The following is a 6000-nucleotide window of genomic DNA, read 5'->3' as shown; positions in this document are numbered from 1 at the left end:
GCAAATACTCTTGAGTAAATAAGGCTTTACCTTGTATGAAGGCGGGAGAGGAAGAGCGAAGCTGTAAGATTTCGATCGTGTAATCTTCGTGTCTTCGGCCGATTCCTCTCATGAGACTGGCTCTGCGGACGAACAGCGTGGGACCAGCTTTTGTTTCCTTCTGCCCGATGAGGAATGCTGAGGTGGTGACTGCGCATTCTCACGTAAGTCGAAGCGTGAGGAAGTTGCCGCCTACCTCATTAGCTTCCCGGTATCAGCTGCTGCCTTTCGTCTCATCTTAAAGGGGAAGTACCCATTTGGTCATGTGCTTATGATCAAGAAAACATTTTTTTTTAAAGAGATTCATTACACAAAACGATTATTTGCTTTAAAAAAAATAATAATAATAACACCGTTGGGGCTGAAACCACTTTATTTAAGTAATTAAAGCAAAAGCATGACACAGTGAAGAAATTTATTAACGACAAGGAAATAGTAATATAAGTGACACTTGAAGATTTTACCTTTACACATGTTACAGGATACAGACTCCGTCAGATCCTGGAAAATGGTTCTTTTAATGTACAATTGAAGGTAGTCACTCTGCTTATGTGTACCACTTTTGTTCTGCTAGTAAATAAATTATCTGCTGAGTGAAGGGAAAAGAAACTGCAGTGGCATACGTTGTACAATTGCTCTCTTGATAAAATAACTAATGATGCAGTCAATTCACCCTCCGCCTCCCTTCTTAGATACACCAGGGGAACCACCTGTGGCATGGAGAAAATGGTTTGATGCATTTGAGAACTATTTGGGTGCCATAGGTGCGCCCAGGTTTAGACCAGAAAGGAAAAGATTTTTACTTCTTCACTCACTGGGGTTTGAAGGAAGAGAAACACTCAAACACTTACCTGAAGTTGTTGATGAAGGAGGTGAAGAAACTGATGAGTATCAAAACACTGTTAGAAAACTTAAAATAAGGTATGATAAGCAACCCAGTGTCGTTGTTTCAAGACATAAATTCTTCAAGAGAGCGCAAAAAACAGAAGAAGATGTTGACACGTATATTACTGCTTTGAGGAAAATGGTAGCAGAATGTGAATTTGAAAATTTCAGTGAACAACTAGTGCGGGGTCAATTCATTAGTAAATGCCTGGATAAATCTATCAGACAAAAGTTGTTGTCCCTGGAAAATCCATCTTTAGATGAATCCATCCGCATAGCAAAAAGTATTGAAACATCACAATCCTCTATCAGAGAACTTGAAAGTAAAAATGTTGAAATGGTAACTCCTGTTCGCTTTAAAAATGTGGTGGAAAAAAGAGGATTTCAACAGAATAATTTTTTCAAAAGAACAGATATCTGCTTCAGGTGTGGTTATCCTTCGCATGCTAGAAGTGGAAGGCCATGTCCCGCGTGGAACGCCACATGTCGTAAATGTGGGAAGTTGGGGCATTTTGACAAAGTATGCCAGACAAACAAGAAAAGTCAAGGTCAAGTCGCATGTGTCAAGGACTCAAGTGACAGTGACAGTGATGACACCCTCCGTGAACTTAAAGACATGGTTATGGTGGTAAAAGAAGGAGACATAATAACGGGTAATCCTAATGACTGTGTTGATCCTTATGCGATCATTGGTGTTGGAGATAAAAATCTGAGACTTCTAGTAGATTCAGGTGCCAGGATCACAATGATCAGTGAATCTTTATTCAAAAACAAATGGGGAAATAGACCTCTGCAACCACCAGATCGAGAACCTGTATCCTATGAAGGGAGGAGCATTGATCTTCTAGGGTATTTTGAAGACGTCTTGGTGTTCAAGAACAGACACATACATGGGAAAATATATGTGGCCGTCAATGGTTTGGACATTCTTGGTTGGTTCCACCAAGGTTTGTTCAGCATGATGCTACGTCCTGGAGCAAAAGAGCAGATTTTGGTTATTCGCAACCAAACACATGTGGAAGAACTTCTCAACAACTTCCCTAAAGTGTTTTCCGGAGAGCTTGGAAAGATCAAGGGGTTTAAGCACAAGATAAAGATTAAGAATGATGCAGTGCCTGTCAAGCACAAGATAAGGAGTATACCTTTCAGCATCCGCAACGACTTGGAAAAAGAACTCTTGTCTATGCAAAAAAGAGGGGTTATTGAACCGATTGAATCGTCGGATTGGTCTTCGGCATTAGTCGTAGCAAGGAAAAAGAACAATGAACTCAGAATCTGCATAGATCTGCGCAGTTTGAACAAAGTGATTTGGGTGGACTCGCACCCATTACCCAATATCACGGAAATGCTAGGTGTAGTTGCTGGGGCCAAGGTTTTCACCAAACTTGACTTGGCCTCTGCATACCACCAGATTGAACTTGACAAGGATTCACACCACTTCACTGCGTTCAACACTCCATCTGGATTGTATCAATTCTGCCGTATGCCTTTTGGCCTGGCGTCGGCAGCCTCTGTCTTTCAGAGAGTCATGATCAATCTGCTTAAAGGAATCAAAAATGTTGCCATATTTCAAGATGACGTCCTTATATATGCAAAGGATCAACAGGAACATGATATTGTTTTGTCAAAAATTTTGTCAATTTTCCAAGAGCATGGAGTTGTACTAAAGAGAGATAAGTGTGTATTCTCTAAAGACAGTGTGGAATACCTGGGCCACACCATTTCGAGCGAAGGTGTCACACCAAAACCGAGTTTGGTTCAAGCTATAGTAGACGCATCGGCTCCAAAAGACAAAGCAGGAGTAAAATCACTTTTAGGCCTAACTGAGTTCTATTCACGTTTTATCCAAGACTATGCCACAAACATTCGCCCCATTTCAAAGTTGTTACAAGACAAATGTGAATTTGTGTGGGATGATGAGTGCAAACTAGCGTTTAAATGGATCAAAGAAAAATTGTGTACTGTCAGTGCCTTAAAACCTTTTGTACAGGATGTCCCTTGTACTCTGACTCTTGACGCCAGTAACTTTGGCTTGGGCGCTGTTTTGACACAAGATGTTGGTCCTAATGAACACACAGTGGGATTTGCATCCAGAGTACTTAGAGAGGCGGAAACGCATTACTCTGTGATTGAGAAAGAGCTCCTAGCATGTTGGTGGGGCATAGAAAAGTTTAAAAATTATCTGTGGGGACGCAAATTCACACTTCAAACAGACCATAAACCCTTAGTGTCTATTCTGGGTAACACAAAAGGTCGCAGTGCTACTCCCCGTATTGCACGTCTTGCATCTAAGTTAGTACAATACAATTTTGATGTTGTCCACATAGCTGGGGGAAAAAATGTGAGAGCTGACGCTTTGTCACGCTTACCTCCCTTCACTGACAAGGCCATCCAAAGTAGTGATGATTGTTGTTATGATGATAATGAAGACTGTATTATTGCCAGTGTTGAACTGTTACATGTATGTTCTGTGGGACAAGAAGGGTGGAGGGAGGCTCTAGAAAGTGATCAAGTTCTTAAAGAAGTGAAGAAGTATATTGTCCAAGGGTGGCCGAGAGAAAGAAATGTGGGGGTGGTCTTACAACCCTATGTGAAGGTGTGTGATGAACTCTCTATTGAAGATGGTTTAGTTTTCAGGATTGAGAAACTGGTACCCCCCGAAAACATTAGAGCCACACTTTTAGCCAAGGCCCATGAAGGGCATCTGGGAGCCACACTCACCAAGCGTAGAGTAAGAGAGTACTTCTGGTGGCCACAAATGGATAAAGATATTGATGCGATGGTGCAAGAATGCACAATTTGTTCTTCTAGTGACAAAAGTTTTCGCACAACCAATCCACCGCTCATGCCCATACCCCTGCCAGGTGCTCCGTGGGAGAAACTTGGTATTGATGTGCTAGGACCTTTCCATAGTTTACCCCATCAATGCAAATTTGCCATTGTAATGATGGATTATTACTCTAAGTGGCCAGAAGCAAAATTTGTGTCCAAAGTTGACTCTAAAGAGATCAGTGACTTCATGAAAGAGATTTTCATGAGAGGAGGTTTTCCCCTTTCAATCATATCCGACAATGGGGTGCAGTTTGTGTCCACTGAGATAGAAGAGTTCCTTAAAGAATCTGCCATCACTCACTACAGAAGTTCCCTTTACCACCCACAAACTAATGGCCTGGTAGAAAGACTCAACAGAGTTATTGGCGACTGTGTCAAATGGGCTATTGAACACAACAAAGCTGTTCCCCAGAGTGTGAGGGCTATGCTATGGTTCTACAGGACCACCCCACATTCGTCTACGGGAGTGTCTCCCTTTGAACTACTGAGGGGCAGGAAACCATGCACAGAATTTAGACCTGCCTGGATGTCCAAATGGTTCAAATCCCATTCTTCACCCCAAGAAATAGATGAACAAGTCAGGAAAAGAAATGAACAAGTACAGTCTAAACAGAAAGAATACTTTGATGAAAGGAAACGGGTGAGAAACAGAGAATTCGCTGTGGGGGATTGTATAAGGATAAAGAAACAAGGCTTTGTAAAAAAAGGTCAAGCTAAGTTTGGTGATATTGTTAAGGTTGACAAAGTCTGTGGAAGTGCTGTGCGTGTCAATGGACAGCACTGGTGGAATGTCAACAAGGTGGTAAAAGTTAAAAGTGTTGAAGACAATCTGTTGAACTCTAATGATGCTAAAAATGTTCCACGTGACAATTTCCCATGTGATTCCAGTGTACAGCCTCCCGCTCCTCAATCCTTTACGGTGAGGAGGAGCACCAGAGCTATCAGAGTTCCTATTAGATTCCGTCGTTGATTTTCTTATGTTCCCTTCTGTTCCCCTCTCCCTTCTTTGTCTTCTTATTTTCTCTATTTAAGGAAAGGAGATATGTAGTGAGCCAGCTTGCCTCGCGCTCACTGTATGCATTGCGCGAGGCACTGGTCTCGTGGCTGCTTACGTAATGTGTTTTGACAGTTGGTGGCTCGCGCTACGGCCATTTTCCCTGTCATCCGTCACTGTTGTGTCGTGCTGGCGGGAGCCTGTAATAAACATAATTTATTACTTAACCTTTGTTCCCTTGAGTTATTACATACTGGTATATAGATGTTCCAATAAAAGAAAAGGACACTCTCTTGCTGTGAGAGATACCACTCTAGAGGTCATTACTCAGTTCTATGAGTGTCTTTTTAGCTAAGCTTAAATGAACAGGAGACCTTTGCAATTTATGGATCTCTGACTGAGGCAGTGTGCCTTGATGGTAGCCTCACCACTGGTAGCCCATGAATTTCCTGGAGCACTGGTTCATAGTGTTCCAAGAGGACAAAAAATAGCAACTTGGTACCGTGTTCAGGATCCTTTTCCTATTTATGAAGCAGGGAGAAACAACCTCTCTAATTAGAGCTCATTTACATAGGCTTACAGTGATATAACAAGGATAATGGATACTTATATTTTATGGGAATATTTTGGTGCGGAAAAATTATTATATGAGGTTTCATTGAATATAAATTGTTTGTTTTGACTTGATTCACACTAAGAGATTGATGAAAGGTTAGAATGAAATATCTTGGGGCGTGGCTTGAGCTGTCACAATATGTCCTTGTCTAGTTGAGGCTCTGCATTTCGAGCAGGATCTTCTTTCATCCCGGAGCCGTCTTTGCTGATTTTCGGGACAATGGACTAATTCCCCTTGAGGACCGGGTGTGGAGTCACAGGTAGCTAGATTTTTTCCCCGCATTTTCAGCTGTTTTCACCTTGTTTCCTCTTCGCCTCGCTCTCCTCAGAATTCCCAGCTGCGCCCGTCATTTTGCCTGCGCCAGGACGCCCCTCTGATTTATGGCTTTCCCTGTACCGATTGAGGTGCATTTTGAAGACAACACTGCTCTGTAATTGTGGGAGCTCCATGTTTTTGGCAGAGGTATTGGCTATTAAAGCAATATCGCCCACTTGCAATTCTTTGGGGAGAAATTCTCATTATAGTCATTTACAATAACCTGGAATCGCCTGACATGATTACAGCTGAGTTTACTAATGGGAACAGCTCGAATCATCTCAAGGTGTCCACATCTAATTGAGTTTTCTTTCCTTGC

The sequence above is a fragment of the Lissotriton helveticus genome, chromosome 6 (genome assembly GCF_964261635.1).
Source record: "Lissotriton helveticus chromosome 6, aLisHel1.1, whole genome shotgun sequence".
Lineage (NCBI taxonomy): Eukaryota > Metazoa > Chordata > Amphibia > Caudata > Salamandridae > Lissotriton > Lissotriton helveticus.
Note: the sequence above shows the minus strand (reverse complement) of the source record.